At 36.1% G+C, this 17,307-nt stretch overlaps 1 long non-coding RNA gene across 6 annotated transcripts in view; it reads left to right on the forward strand.

Annotated features, from left to right (window-relative positions):
- The first annotated feature begins 5,376 nt into the window (after window positions 1-5,376).
- The window catches only part of LOC306642735, a 53,563-nt gene continuing 41,632 nt past the window's right edge, over window positions 5,377-17,307 (forward strand). For 3 of the 6 annotated variants that reach the window (XR_013758639.1, XR_013758640.1, XR_013758642.1), the window contains exons 1-3: window positions 5,377-5,874; window positions 10,629-10,724; window positions 13,269-13,342. This is a non-coding gene — a long non-coding RNA (uncharacterized lncRNA). Of the gene's footprint in view, window positions 5,875-10,628; window positions 10,725-11,913; window positions 12,986-13,245; window positions 13,343-17,307 lie in introns of those variants that run through there. The other 3 variants (XR_013758638.1, XR_013758641.1, XR_013758643.1) reach the window with 2 other exon arrangements.

The following is a 17,307-nucleotide window of genomic DNA, read 5'->3' on the forward strand; positions in this document are numbered from 1 at the left end:
CAATAATAACCCTGAATGTTAATGGCCTGAATTCATCAATCAAAAGACATAGACTGGCAGATTGGATTAAAAAGAAAGATCCAACAATATGTTGCCTGCAAGAGACTCACCTCATAGAAAAAGATACCCATAGACTAAAGGTGAAAGGATGGGGAAAAACATACCATGCGCATGGACTCAGCAAAAAAGCTAGAGTATCCATCCTCATTTCAGATAATGTGGACTTCAAGCCAAAGTTAGTCAGAAGGGATAAAGAAGGTCATTTCATACTGCTTAAGGGAAGCATAAATTAGCAAGATATAACAATCATAAACATCTATGCCCCAAACAGTGGCTCATCCATGTATGTCAAACAAATCCTTCTCAATTTCAGAAACCAAACAGACCATAACACAATAATACTAGGTGATTTTAACACGCCTCTCTCACCACGGGACAGATCTTCCAGACAAAAATTGAACAAAGAAACCATAGATCTCAATAACACAATCAATAATTTAGACTTAACGGACATTTATAGAATATACCATCCAACCAAGAGCGAATACACTTTCTTCTCAGCAGCACATGGATCCTTCTCTAAAATAGACCATATATTATGCCACAAAGGTAATGTTAGCAAATACAAGAAGATAGAGACACTACCATGTATTCTATCAGATCATAATGGATTGAAGTTAGAAATAAATGAAAGAGTAAAACACAGAAACTATTCCAACATCTGGAGATTAAACAATATGCTATTATATGATGAATGGATAACAGAAGATATTAGGAAGGAAATTAAAAAATTCTTAGAGGTAAATGAGAACAAAGAAACATCATATCAAAATCTCTGGGACACTATGAAAGCAGTACTTAGAGGGAAATTTATTTCATGGAGCGCATTTAATAAAAGAAGTAAAACTCAACAAATAAACGACCTAACACTACAGCTCAAAGCCCTAGAAAAAGAAGAACAGAACAGCACCAAAAGTAGTAGAAGACAGGAAATAGTTAAACTCAGAGCTGAAATCAATGAAATTGAAACAAAAGAAACAACACAAAAAATTGACAAAATAAATAGTTGGTTCTTCGAAAAAATAAACAAAATCGATAAACCTTTAGCCACACTAACAAAGAGAAGACGAGAGAAAACCCAAATCATTAAAATTCGGAATGAACAAGGAAATATCACAACAGACACGATTGAAATACAAAACATAATTAGAAGCTATTTTGAAAATCTATACTCCAACAAAATAGAAAATTTCAAAGACATCAACAGGTTTCTAGAGACATATGAATTCCCTAAACTGAACGAGGAGGACATAAACAATTTAAATAGACCAATTTCAAGTACTGAAATAGAAGAAGTCATCAAAAGCCTACCAACAAAGAAAAGTCCGGGACCAGATGGGTTCTCAGCCGAGTTCTACAAAACCTTTAAAGAAGAGCTCATTCCAATACTTCTCAAAGTATTCCATAAAATAGAAGAGGAGGGAACCCTCCCAAACTCATTCTATGAAGCCAATATCACACTGATACCTAAACCAGACAGAGACTCATCAAGGAAAGAAAATTTCAGACCAATATCCTTAATGAACATTGATGCAAAAAATTCTCAACAAAATTTTAGCAAATCGCATACAAAAACATATTAAAAAGATAGTGCACCATGATCAAGTGGGCTTCATCCCAGGTATGCAAGGTTGGTTCAACATCAGGAAATCAATAAACGTAATTCACCATATTAATAGACTTAAAGTCAAGAATCACATGATTATTTCAATAGATGCAGAAAAAGCATTTGATAAAATAAAACACCCCTTCATGCTCCAAACACTAGAAAAAATAGGGATAGTGGGAACATTCCTTAACATTGTAAAGGCCATTTATGCTAAGCCCATGGCTAATATCATTCTAAATGGTGAAAAACTGAAAGCATTCCCCCTAAAAACTGGAACAAGGCAGGGATACCCTCTTTCACCACTTCTATTCAACATCGTTCTTGAGACTCTGGCCAGAGCAATTAGACAAACCAAAGAAATTAAAGGGATATGAATTGGAAAAGAAGAACTCAAACTATCCCTGTTCGCTGATGACATGATTATATATTTAGAGGAACCTGGAAATTCCACCAGAAAACTATTAGAACTCATAAGTGAATTCAGTAAAGTAGCAGGTTACAAGATCAATGCTCATAAATCCAACACATTTTTATACATAAGTGATGAATCTTCAGAAAGAGAAATTAGGAAAACTACCCCATTCAAAATAGCCTCGAAAAAAATAAAATACTTGGGAATGAATCTCACAAAAGAGGTGAAAGACCTCTACAATGAGAGCTATACAACACTTAAGAAAGAAATTAAAGAACACCTTAGAAGATGGAAAGATCTTCCATGTTCTTGGATAGGAAGAATTAATATTGTCAAAATGGCCATACTACCTAAAGTGCTATACAGATTCAATGCAATTCCAATTAAAATCCCAATGACGTACCTTACAGAAATAGAGCAAGCAATTATGAAATTCATCTGGAAGAATAAGAAACCCAGAATAGCTAAAGCAATCCTTAGCAGGAAGAGTGAAACAGGGAGTATTGCAATACCAGATCTTCAACTCTACTACAAAGCAATAGTAACAAAAACGGCATGGTATTGGTACCAAAATAGAAAGGTAGATCAATGGTACAGAATAGAGGACACGGACACAAACCCAAATAAATACAATTTTCTCATACTAGACAAAGGGGCCAAAAATATGCAATGGACAAAAGATAGCCTCTTCAACAAATGGTGCTGGGAGAATTGGAAATCCATATGCAACAGAATGAAACTAAACCCATATCTCTCACCATGCACGAAACTAAACTCAAAATGGATTAAGGACCTCGGAATCAGACCAGAGACCCTGCAGATTATAGAAGAAAAAGTAGGTCCAAATCTTCACCTTGTTGGTCTAGGATCAGACTTCCTTAACAGGACTCCCATAGCACAAGAAATAAAAGCTAGAATCAACCACTGGGATAGATTCAAACTAAAAAGCTTTCTCTCAGCAAAGGAAACTATCAGCAATGTGAAGAAAGAGCCTACAGAGTGGGAGAAAATCTTTGCCAATCATACTTCAGATAGAGCACTAATCTCCAGAATCTATAGAGAACTCAAAAAACTCTACTCCAAGAATTCAAATAATCCAGTCGACAAATGGACTAAGGAAATGAATAGACACTTCACAGAAGATCTACAAGCAATCAACAAACATATGGAAAAATGTTCAACATCTCTAGTAATAAGAGAAATGCAAATCAAAACCACCCTAAGATTCCATCTCACCCCAATTAGAATGGTGATTATCAAGAATACGAGCAACAACAGGTGTTGGCGAGGATGTGGGGGAAAGGCACACTCATACATTGCTGGTGGTGCTGCAAATTAGTGCAGCCACTCTGGAAAGCAGTGTGGAGATTCCTTAGAAAACTCGGAATGGACCCTCCATTTGACCCAGCTCTCCCACTCCTTGGCCTATACCCAAAGGACTTAAAATCAGCATATTACAGAGATACAGCCACATCAATGTTCATAGCTGCTCAATTCACAATAGCCAGATTGTGGAACCAACCTAGATGCCCTTCAATTGATGAGTGGATAAAGAAACTGTGGTATATATATACAATGGAATATTACTCAGCCATAAAGAATGATAAAATTATGGCATTTGCAGGCAAATGGATGAAATTGGAGAATATCATGCTAAGTGAGATAAGCCAATCTCAAAAAGCCAAAGGATGAATGATATCGCTAATAAGTGGAGGATGACACATAATGGGGGAGAGGGAAGGGTTAGTGTTAGGGGTAGAGTTAGGGTTAGGGAGGGGGGCAAGTATGGAAGAAGGAAGTACTGTATAGAGGGTAAAGAGGGGTGGGAGTGGTGGGGGGAAGGGAAAAAATAACAGAATGAATCAAACAACATTACTCTATGTAAATTTATGATTACACAAATGGTATGCCTTTGCGCCATGTACAAGCAGAGAAACAGCATGTGTCCCATTTGTTTACAATAAAAAAAGAAAAAGAAAAAGTGAAACAGGAGGTATCACAGTACCAGACATTAAACTACACAACAGAGCAATAGTAACAAAAACAGCATGATATTGGCACCAAAATAGCAGGCAGACCAATGGTACAGAACAGAAGACACAGAGACAAAACCACATAAATACAGTCATCTCATACTAGACAAAGGAGCCAAAAACATACAACGGAGCCTGTTCAACAAATGGTGCTGGAAAAACTGGGAATACATATGCAGTAAAATGAAATTAAACCTCTATCTCTCAAACTGCACAAAATTCAACTCCAAATGGATCAAAGACATAGGAATTAGACCAGAGACCCTGCACCTAACAGAAGGCAAAGTAGGCCTGAATCTTTATCATGTTGGCTTAGGATTAGACTTCCTCAATAAAACTCCCAAAGCACAAGAAAACAAAGCAAGAATCAATAAATGGGATGGACTCAAACTAAAAAGCTTTTTCTCAGCAAAGGATACAATCAAGAATATGAAGAGAGAGCCTACAGAGTGGGAGAAAATCTTTTCCACACACACTTCAGATAGAGTACTAATCTCCAAAATTCATAAAGAACTTACAAAACTTTACAATAAAAATACAAAGAACCCAATCAATAAATGGGCCAAGGAACTGGACACTTTACAGAATTTCAATGTCTTATCCAGTTTTAGTGTTGACTCATTTGCTTCTCGAAGGGTGCATGCCATTTATTACTTAAAATTTTAAAAATTAAACGGAATAAAATTTTCTGAGCTTTGAGAGTCAGCAATGGAGTTAAGATAACTCATTTCCTGTGATTCCGTGGAAAGTGCAATACAGAGGAGACATGGAAAGACCAAGCAGTCCGCGAGGGCTTCCTCCCCTAAACGGTGTTTATGCATGAAAGTGGGTCTAGACAAAAACATAACGTTGGCACTGCGTGATGCAGGAAGCCTGGCTTCAGGACCTTTGCGGAACCCTGCAAGACACTGAGTTTAGTTCAGTGATTCAAGAGACCATTCAGTAGAGAGAGAAAGAGAGCTAATAAAAGCACATAGTGTTTGGGGGCCGTGCAGAGTGAAAGTACGGAAAGGAGTGAAAAGAGAAAGGACAGAAGAAACATAAAAGCCAAAATAGCCGACAGAAAGAAGAGGGAAGCGAAATCTGGCGAACAAGAGGAAGCAAGAGCAGAAAGGGTGGATAAAAGGCCAGAAGTCTTCAGAGCGGTCCGCAACGGTAGGACTGCAGTCCTCTGGCCGGCAGGGGGCGCGCGCGTGCTCCCCACGGGCTCCTCCCCTCCGCGCATGCTCGTCCTGCCCCTCCTCTTCAGAGACGCTGTTGCAGTTACTGCTCGTTAGCTGCTTCTCTTCCTCTTCTACTGGCTGTGGCCCGTGGCTGGGGCGACTGCGGCGGTGAGCGTGGCGCGGCTTCTTTCTGCTCTCCAGGAGGCGGAGGGAGCTGGACGCGGGAATCAGTCGGCCGCGCGGCAGCATCGCAGAGGCCGCAGGATGCCGGGCCGCCGTCATGGGCGGACGCCCAGTTTGGGGCGAGGCCCCGGGCGCGGCGGAGGCCAAGGAAACTCCGGGGATCGCGGCTCGCGGCCGGGGTCAGCGCGGTGGGCAGTTGGCCGAGCGCCAGCCGTTTGCTTGCGTGGATCCGGAGCGGTGGTGGCGGTAGGCAGGCCCCGGTGTAGATAGCCAGACACGTCGGAAGAAGCAGCCCCTATGGCCGGCGGACTTCAAGCTGCAGGTCATCCTCATGGGCTCCCGCGGGGTGGGAAGACCAGCCTGAGGGAGCATTTCACCGAGGACACCTTCTGGAGGCCTGCAAGTCCACCGTGGGTAAGACATACTTAAACAAGCTCCACAGTGCAGTGTTCCTTAACTATTTTTTGCCGGGTAGTTCGTAGTGTGTGCTTACTTCACTCTTTAACTTACTGTATTACTCTTACGAGACTGGTGTTGATTTTAGGCTTGAAGAAGTTGTACTGGATTAAGACTCTCACAACCCAGTCATTTGTCCTCTGAACCCTCTTGCATTATCTCACACATGAGCTTTTGGGGGACACCTCATATCCAAACCATAACAGTGCCCAAAAGAGTTTCATAGGTTTTAGTAATACACCTAGAAACAAACCTACAAAACCAATTATGTAGAGAGAAACAGGAAATTTTGCACAGTAAATGTTGGCATCTAAACATTTATTTTAGTCTAAAAGGAGTATTTTGCAGAAGAGTGTAAATGAAATGTAAACATCATCATTTGGTCTAGAGGAAAGGGGGCTCATGGGGACAACAGGAAGACTATGCCTAATTTTAGTATAAAAAGTTATAAAAACTATGAAGGAGTAAAGTCAATCTAGAAGATATATGGCAAGTACCTGCGAACCAGAGTGAGCCAGGTAAAGGACACTGATTTGTGCAGCAGGAAAACCTATGCCAGCCTAAGAAGGAATTTGTCGACATATAGGAGCCACTGAAATCTATTAACAGAAAACACTAATGTCATCATTTAAGTCATCACTTTCGACAACCCTTCTAAAAAGGTGTCTTTTGTTGTACCTCTAATGCCAATTTTCTCTTCTTTTACTGTCACCAACTAAAATTACAGTGGACTAGGGAACTTTCCCAACCCTGTAATTCTGCCAAAGTCTTTCACCTGAAAGCTATCCTTAGAAAATGCTCTTTTAACAGGTTACCAGTTCTATTTTTGAATCTAGGCTAAACAAAATATTCCCAAGTTTTCACCATTATGGAACAATTCTTAGTGTGATTACTTCTCATTCATTAGTTAATTTGATTGTTTCTTTTAAATGGTAATTTTCTTGGGGTATTCTTACCATTTGAGAAAAAGAAGCAGATCACATCCCAAGTACCTGGCCATCTCAATTTCGTTTTTCTTTGCAGCTGAAACCAAAAATTATTCGTAAAAATTCTACAGTTCTAACATAAGTAGCCTCAGGGGAGAGCAAATGCATCTATCAAATAAGCGAGGTTAAGGATTATTAATGCAGAAGACACTGTTTTCAGTATCACCATGATAACTTCAGTTGGTAAAATGCAGTGGCAGATCTTACCTTTTATATTTCACTTATGCAAAAATGGAAATATACTAAATGTGAAATTATGGATGTAAGTTTTATGGCAGTATCACATTGGAAAATCACATAAAGTTTTATAATAAAAACTTATGCAGTAACCGCTGAAGGGATTTCCAATTCACTGTTGAATAACTGATTTTATAATGCTTATTATAGATTATTGCCAGGAGCATCAGTAGTAATAATGGATCAAAAATTTAGGGCCACTTTTATGTATGTAGCAAGAGCTTTAAAATAATGCATAAACCTCAGGCTTGTCTTTTTTCACATTCACGTTGCACCACCAGTGTCTCCATTTCTCATGGAGTGAACTGCAGACTGAAGAACATGACAGTGTAGCCCAGTGCCTGGCTTTTCTGCAACTGGGCCATCCTGGGGCCACTCTCTTTCCCTCTGCCCTTCTGCCACTTTCTGTGACTCCCACCACCCCCTCCCTCCCTCAGCTCTCAACCTGTCCATCAATAGTCCCATCAGAGCATTTCAGGGCTGACATGCACAAAGGGCACCCCCTGTTCTGGGGTTGTTCAGCTCCTTCACCATCCTACTCCTGGGTCCTCCTCGTTCTGTCTTAGGACAAAGGTCTTAGGACCTTTTGCCTATATATTTGCATACAAAGCACTAGGGACAACAGGAGTCCTCCTGGATTTCAGAACTCTCCCACAAGAGCAGCTCCAGTTTTTCCCACTCAGATTCAGATGGAAACTTTGCTAGTTTCGGGACCAAACTATGGAAATGTGAAGGAAACTGGAGACGGGTATCTGTGGCCAGGGTTCAGATGATCAAGAGATTAGTGTGGAAGCTGGGGTACAGTCTATGAAAGTACTCAGAAGTCATATAACCCAGTGGTTCCCATACCTACCAGCTCATCAGAATCACCATGAGCCATTCTGTGTTTTTAAATGAAATTCCCAGGCCCTTGCTTAGTTCTGTTGACTCATATTTTTGACAGTAGAATACAGATAATTTTTCTAAGTTTTATAATTATTGCATGTGTTACAGACTACACTGTAACAAGGGGAAGAGAATATACCTCTTGGATCTACAGAATCTAAGTTTCATGAAGAACTTTAATGTCATCTAATTTAATCTCTTGTCTCTGACCCAGTCTGCCTCCCTATTACAACTTCCTTGATAGATGGTTGTCTAGCCTCTCCCAGACCATACCCATGGATGGTGTCCAGTTAGGCAGTTCTTATTATTTCAACCCTTGTGATGAGTTGAAATATGCTGCCTTAAGCCACCCACTGGTTCTAGGCAGTTTTCTCAGATTGCATTCCTGATGCCTTACCAGTGCAGAGTAGAGCTGGAAATAGTACTGGATATGTTCTGTATTCTGTGGATTCAGTGTTTGGGGCTTACTGTGCCCCTGGGTTTTTTTTTCCCCTATACCATGTGTAAGTGTACATTTTTAAAACACAGTGTTAGTACCATTACCTTAAAATAGAAAAAAAATAGGAATATAAATGTATTTTAGCTAGTCTGAATGATCTTTTAAGAAAAATCTTTAATATACTGCTGTTCTTTAGTAACATTGTCTTTAGAGACAACCTAATCTTTAGTAACATTGTCTTTAGAGACAACCTAACATTTTTAATCATCCTTTTCCCTGAAACAATAAATTATTTTAAATGTTAAATCATAGTTGAAACCAAATCAAACCTTTTCATCTTTTTGAAGATAATCATTTTAAATCAAAGATAATTTAGCAATATCACAAAACATTCAGAAATGAGAACAAGAGAAAATCCTCGTCCTAATTCTTCTACTTTTAAAAAACTACCATTCATTTTGGTATGTGGGTATAGATTTTTCTCCTCTTTTAAAGAAATATTTTGTTGAGATACACATACAGTTTTGAATCCTGCCTTTTTTACTTAACATCATATCATAAGCATTTTTCTAAGTTATTGTAGTCATCATAACCATTGTTTTTAATTGCACTATATTCTCTCACAAAGCTTAGTGATGGAGAGAACAGACTGTGGAGACAGACTCCCTGGGTTTGTATCTCAGCTCTGCCATTTATTGGCTCAGTGATCCTGAACAAATTATTTGACTTGTTTGTTCCCATTCTATAAAATGAAGATAATGTAATTTATCTCATAGGGTTATACGAATTAAATGTGTCAGTGTATTTATAACTCTTAGTGTGCCTGACATATAGTAAATTCTGTACCTGTTATTTAAAAAATTACCGTATCACCTTATTATTGAGTGCACATATCAAAAATTACATAAGTGTATCTATTTTGGACTTTAGGTTGCTTCTGTTTCTTGTCCCTGTAAAACTTTGATGTCAGTGACAAAGTGTACCTTTTAAGATATACTTCAGAATTATTTTTCATAGGTTATTTTTCTCTAAAGTTTTAAAAACTTTTTAATTGGTTTGTGCTCCACCTGAAGGTATTTGTACTGTATCTACACCTTTTGTATTGCTGGGAAACGTTTTGGATTGTCTTTGGATCAATGTGACACAATATTCACTTAGGGAAAATAATGTTGCTACATGGAAATCAGTAAGTGCATTAGTTTCTTTTACTGTTAACATTATCTCTGAATAGATCCTGAGTTCTGAGATTAATTTTGGTTTTTTGATTATATTTTTAATATTGCTGATTGCCAAAATGTTTGTCCCCATGAAAGAATTAAATACTGTGCTGTCTTGGGAGAGCCAAATAAGAACCATGTGGAGAAAAATTTGAGTGCAAAGCTTGATTGAGTAGTAAAAAGTAACTTGAAGATACATACTTTCAGATGTTTATAGCAGATACTCATTGTTGTGTTATGTTATATTCCTGAAAATATTCTTACTCGAAAATGTTATTAGGCTGACGGAAGTGAAAGCACAGTAGATTATCAGTGCCCATTGATATTTAATATTTTACTTCGTGTGACTTATTATTGAAGGGGGTGTGACAGCTTCTGAAGAATATTAATAATTTGTGTCTAAATTCCAGAGTACATTCTATTCTGCTGGGAAGAATTATTGTGGATGTGCGATGGTAAGTGATTCAGTGAAAAATGATTATTTTTAAAAATGTATATGTGGCCACAAAAATAGGCGGGTGAATTACATACCAGTGGTAACATGAGTTTCTTTTGTTGTTGTTGTTGCTGTTTTGCATTATAATTATATATAATAGTAGGATTTGTTGTTACATATTCTTCATTTGGTCACTTTTGTTCCCCAGTTCCCCTTCAATGATCACATTTTAAAGATAGACATTACTATCTTCATTTTTAGGAAGCAGTCTGGTTTATTAAAACTGATCATTAACGTTAAGCTGTGTTCTAGGTGCAAACTATGAAAGTCAGAAAAATGTAGTAAATTTATCCATGCTGAATTTGTTTTGTTGCAGATAATAATTCTTGTGACAATGGTTTCTTCCTCCATTTTGAGAATCATTTCTTTAGGAAAACACTCAAACTGGTTAAGAAAGTTAGATATTGTTGTAAGACACATTCTGTGTAACATTCAATTCTCTGTATTGTTAGATCTTCTAAGAAGATAATCTAAATCTCAGAGCACAGTCTTCTGTGGACCGATTCAACTCTTTTTGGCCAGGCTTTTTCTTCTATCTGAAAAATCAGGTAAGTTTTCATATGGTAAATAACTTCTTTGCAGAAAGTTTTCTAGTTTTTACTGGATTGAATTCTGTGATAATAATAATAATAATGGTTCTAAAAAGTTGAAAAATAGTATAGAAATTTGTTACTGTATTTTATTTTACTTGTAAACAGTTATACCTGTCCTAATAGGTAAGTTATCCTGAAACAATATTATTGATTCTTTATTTTCAAAGATTATTGATAATAATATGCAGTTGAATCACACTGAAATATGTAGATATGTACCATTGTGTCTGTATTTCTTTCCTTTTTTTTTTTTTTTTTTGATATGAAGGAACCTCAGGGTGCTACATCCTCAATCCTTTTTATAACTTAGAGACAGGATCGAGCTATGTTACCAAAGGGGGCTTCCAACTTGTGATCCTCCTTCTCAGTCTCCAGAGTTGTTGGAATTTTAGGCATGTACTACCACTCCTGGCTCTCCTTTATTCTTGTAGAATAGTTCTAGTCAATTTCAGATTCTAGGTTAGCACTAAATGTAAGATTTCATCTCATGGGAAATAATCTTTATTTTATATCCTGTCTTCCCTTGTTCTATAGATAAATCCAGATATCTAGCTTTTTCGATGGTAATTTAGGTTTTTTCTCTGTCCTTAAGATTTTTTTCTTCGGTTTTCTTTAGTTTTACTATGATGTATCTATGTCTGAGTTTCTTCTTTATTTATCCTGCATGGGATTTGTGGGCATCTTAAATCTGTAGATTATTGTCTTTTATCCCATTTATGAAAATTTTAGCCAATGTTGCTTCAGATGTTGTGTATGCCTCTTGTTCTGTGTCTCTATTTGGATTTCTAGTTAAATATCCATTATACTCTGTCACCAAATTCCCTGTGAACCCTAGATGAATCTTGAAGATGTGAATTTCAGACAGTCTGTTATGGTAGTACATGCCTATAGTCTTACTATAGGCATGGGAGGATTACTTGGGCTCAAAAGTTCAGGACTAGCCTGTGTGCCATAGTGAGACACTGTCTCAAAAAAAAATTTTTTTTACAAAGTATGTATGTGAAAATCAAGTGTGCTTTTATTTCTGACTTGATCTTTTGTCTAATTATGGATTTAGCATTTTATATGTTTTGCTTATTTGACATGAGTTATATTCTTACACAATTGGTTGTCAGTGGATTTGTTCTGAAAATCTTTTTAATAGGTCTTAACCTGCAGAATCATTTTAATCTGGAAAATGACACTGTTTTCAATACTAAGGAGCAAGAAAGCACCCAGGGTCAGAAGTTGAGACCGATAGTAAACCTCACAGAACATCTCTGTAAGTTTGTTGTTGAAATAATTCACATGAATGAGCCTCTTAAGTCCTCAAAATTTAAAAACCTTATTTCTAATTCATAGAAATAATATGTTTTTGTGTAAAAAAGTTCAAACTATTTAAAATAGAAAGTATACCTAATCTGTAATTTAAGGTAGATTACAGAGTATGTGTTTTTCTATTGGAGGGGATTTATACAATAGTTATACTTAATAGTAGTAATGTAAGGTAGATTATGGAGTAGCTATATTTGTGTTTTAAACATTTTTTGAATTTTTTTACACAGAATACATATTGTTTTCTAACCATTCATATTGTTCTCCTCCTAACCTTATAGGACTTTGCATATACTTACAAATTTATGTTGTTTTTTCCAAAATTAGATTATATAATACATACTGCTCTTATATTCATTTTCTTCTTTTGATGTGTTTCTGTATCAGTACATTTAAATGGTTCATGATAAGTCCTTAAAAGGATATGTCATAATCCCACATCATTAGACATTTAGGTAATCTCCAAAACTATAAAAAACTATTAACAATTGCAGTGAATAGTATTGTATATATTATTGTTAAATTATGCAGGTGTTTCCTTAGGTAAGTAAAATTGCTGGGTAAAAATATATACACATTTCAAATTTTTGTAGCTATTGACCAGTTACTTCTCAAAAAGATTATACCAATTTTAAACTGCCATCAGTGGCAGGTGGAGAATGCCTTTCCATTTTCCCAGCCACATGAACACTGGGAATTTTGAATTTTTCAAAATCTTTGCTTACTTGATATAAACATCTGAAAAAAGTCTTATTTGTATTAGTTTACATTTATTTGATTATTATTAGAGTTGAACTTACTACATATTGATTCAAATTTATTTTTCTTCTAAGAATTACTTCTTCATGCAACTTGCCCTTTTCACTATTGTATTGTTTGTCATTGCATGTATTTTCAAAACATTAAGCCATAAACTTTTTTTTTTTTTTTTTTTTTTTTTTTTTCCAGAGAATCCGTTGTCCTGTTAGAAAATCTGGTTTAAATCTTTTCACTATATCTTCATAGTGCTCCTCAGTTTTTGGATTCCTGTCATAGAATTCCCATTGTCTTAAAGATTATATGTCTGGATGTTACTATAACCAGAATTCTCTAATAATGGTTGTCAGTATGTGCATGACCTATTCTAGCATTTATCTTCTGCCTGTTAACTACTTCATGACAGGCTGTCCTTTTTTTAAAATTTAGCACACTGAGGATAGAGAAGAAGGGATGGATGTAGAAGAAGGTGAAATGGGAGATGATGAAGCTCCAAGAACATGGTGAGTTTTTAAGCTCAAGATTTCTTGATTTGCAGAAGATAATCCCTTAGTGATTTACCAAGTACTGGAGTGAGGATATAAACAAGGAGGAAGGACATTATGCTTATAGATTTGTTTTATATGTAACTTTCATATATATGGCTTAAATCCTAAATCAGTAATGGGCTATATCAATGAGTTTTGGAACTGTCTGCAGATAGTACATCATTTACATAGCCTACGTTAGCATATTCCCCGCATTTGAAAAGCCAAACAATGGCAACCTTTGGAGCTTCTCCCCTTCCATTAAACTTGAAGACCTGGTACCTGTGGGTATTTCACTGACATTTAATGAAATGGATGAGAAATAACCTCTTCTCTCTCCTATTTTTTATTACTGTGTCTTTTCTCATCCTCTACATCCTTGAACCTTCCCAAATGTCTTCATTGTGTTAGTTAGAAGCAGTGAGGAAGAGAAAATGGAAACTATGAAGAAAACCACTTTCATTAGCACTCTTTCTATACAGGAAGATGTATTCCTGGCAACCCAAATACAAACACCCATTACCAACATATAGAAGTAGTATAGTTCCAGGCTTAACTGCAATACTTCCCAACTTCCTTGGGCAAGTTACTTCACCTTCCTACAACTCAATTTCAGTATCTTTAAAATATAGTAATGACACTAGTGACTGTAGTTGTTGAAAGGATTAAATAAGCTGATGATCAGAAAAGGCCTGCTGAGGCACTTGGTGGTTATTATTACTGTAGTTGTTGACATTATATAGCTAATTATTAACTATAGTTTTTGTTGTTGTTGTTGTTGATGTTGTTTTGGGGGACATGGGGCATGGGATTGAACCCAGGGGTGCTCTACTACTGATCTACATCTCCATCCCTTTTTTGAGACAGGGTCTTGCTAAGTTGTCAAGGCTGGCCTCAAACTTGCAGTTGTTCTGCCTCAGTCTCCATCATCGTTGGGATTCACGTGTACACCACCACACTCAGCAGCTGTAGTAGTTTTTTAGAAACCCATTTGTTCATTGATAGGGTGGGCCAATTTGGTCAACTCTATATGTGTTGCCTGAAGGGTAAACAGGGCCCCAAGACACAGTTGGTTGGATGCTGCCTAGGCCTGTGGAAACAATTCAACTCTATTGTTAAGAGTCAAAAATTAGTCCCAGCTGCAGAAGAATCCCTTATAGAGTACCCAGTACTCAACTTCCCACCTGTCTATTGCAGTCACTATTTTTTGAATGTAGAAAGTGTGTGGGGAATTACTTAATGGGTATATTAGTAAGTGTTATTAGCACTATGGTATACAAAGCAGAGCAATTACCCATATATCTACAATGTGAGGTCCATTTCACAAATTGACTCAAACAGACATCAATAAAAATTTTTGTGTTAAAATTCCAACATGTAAAGTTCTATAAAATAGCCCAACAGTTTTTTTTTTTTTTAATCCAGTTTTATATTTTGGTAAAATAGCTATACCTTTTTGTTCTTTCTTCCTTTCCTTTTCGTTTCTTTTCTTTTCTTTTTTTTTTTTTTTTTTTTTTTTTTTAAGGCAGGATTTTCCCTGCGTTGCTCAGCCTACTCCTAGGCTCAAGTGATTCTCCTGCCTCAGTTTCCTCAGCAGTTGGAACTACAATTGCACTTGATTGTGCCCAGCTTGAGACATTCAATTTTAGATAGTAACTGTCACTTCTAATTTGTTACTCTTTGCACGTATAATAGCTACATATTCTTGCTGTGGATAAGCAAATTTAAAGGTTTCTGTGGAATGGTAAAGGTGAAAGATAAATTACATTTGATTGAGGAATGAATGAAAAGCGATGAAATGGTAGCATAGAGTGTAGACAACTCTTTAAAGAATTTATCCATGAAGGAAAGAGGAAAAGCCTTTAATAGGGATATTACCGTTAAAGGGGGTTTCTTTCAATTTGTCTTATGGTTTTTCACCCAGCAGAAGTTCTGGCCAATTATACCATTGTGTGGTTTGAGCTTCTGACCTCCCCTTTATTATAATTGAGTCACTGCCCACTACTGTGAAAACAATGAACTATTTCTCATCATGCTGATTAACATAATTAAGTAATTATATAAATAACATACTAGTAAATATGGAAACCTGACAAGTTTGCTGTTTCCACAATAAATTGAATTAGATGGTGATTTGGATCATTTTCTTCTATCAGCTAGATTTCATCAATATTTTAATTTGTTTTTCAATTCACCAAAGGATGATTAGGCATCAGATGACTAATTGACTAAATATTCCCCACTTATATTTTCTGAGTCATTTATAAATATTACACAGCAACAGATTCTACCCAAATAATCTCTTTGGAGGAAATAGGGACACATTTTAATGTTTACTGCCTAACATTGTCATTTCTGTTTCATAAAATCATAGTACAGTTGGAAACCTTGGGAGATACTCTCCCTCCAGGCAAAGTAACACCATTTTGTGCTATTTATGAAGTTCTACGTGTACAGATCCAGCATTTCCCCCTTTGCAGCACAGCATAATATTTAGCCACTTTCATAATAAGAAAAATTTTCCCTTTTTTATACTAAAAATTGTTTTTGCAGCATAGTCTAAACATTGAAATAGGTAGTTTAATAACTGTATTAATATGGTGCAATAAAAATGTTTGAAATTTAAGAGTTCACACATCCTGTTGCTGACAGCATGGCGACTTGAGTTTTCAGATAATGAACTGCTTTCCTAAGCAGCGTCTTAAGTGCACAGAGATTTTAGTGTTCTCATGAAACAACTATTGACAGGTATCTTTATAGAGAAAATATGGAGGTGGATTTGTTTTCACAAAGAAATCATTTGTAATTTTAAGTAAGGGTCTGTCAAAAATATATCTCATACCATTTATAAATTTAAAGTTGTGATTAGTTTAGTCATATTCCAAAGATATATTTTGACACTCATCATCTTAAATTCAGTTTCATAGAAAACCTAGTTTGTTATTACATATCTTCATGGTTGGAAGTTTGCCTATATTTTTATGTATACTCTTTTAATTTGTATGTCTAGATGAGATGCCCATAGATACATCTGACCACAGTGTGTTGACTATAGACAAACTCATCACAGAACATTCTTTTTTGAGTTGAAAGATGAAGGCACTATACAGTAGGGTATGAGTGAGGTTTCATGTGATCCTCCCAATTTAATCAGTACCATGGAGGGAATGCAAAAGCTTTTTAACTATTCTTAGATTCTCCAAAAATTTTTTAAATTAAATTCACATTTTTATAGCTGGATTCTTTTAATTTGGTCCATCTCTTTCTTAGTAATTAGTATGTGTTTTCTTTAACTTTTATATACATTACGGCTACCTTATAGTAACTGGTCGGGTGGAAACTTTTTATTTGAATTTTGGAAGGTTCAACTCCAAAAGTTGTGGATGATCAACTCTAAAGTGACAGGGTATACTTAAAAATCAAAGCATGTCTTATTAGAAAATTAGATCTTTTGTATCATGAGGTATATTCATTCTAATTATGACAATTTAAACTGTATACATTACATTAATTATTTGTAATATAATATTTTCCATAATATGATGTCACCTATGTCTCTCCTTGACAGTGTAACACTGATACTTTCCTCTTACCCACTTATTTTTAAAATTATTTGAATGCCTACTGTTTGTTAGGCATAGACTAATATGTAAGAATTCCAAGTACAGATTCATGAATATATCAACTTTTGAAGATTTTGAGTTTTTTGTTTGCTTGTTTGTCGTTTTTTATAAGCGGAGGACAGGGACTCTGTCTTTAATTGGTTCTTTTCTTGCTATAATTTGGCTAACAGCAGTGTACCCAGAAGTCAGAAAAACATTTATGTGCAAACACATGCTCTATTCTTTTCAAAAAAGTATTAGAGATGTCATATTACAAACCTTACCATGAAAACAAGCTACTCTTTCCATGTTATATTTACTTCAAGGTGAATTTGTTAT

Source organism: Sciurus vulgaris, assembly GCF_902686455.1.
Source record: "Sciurus vulgaris genome assembly, chromosome: 13".
Lineage (NCBI taxonomy): Eukaryota > Metazoa > Chordata > Mammalia > Rodentia > Sciuridae > Sciurus > Sciurus vulgaris.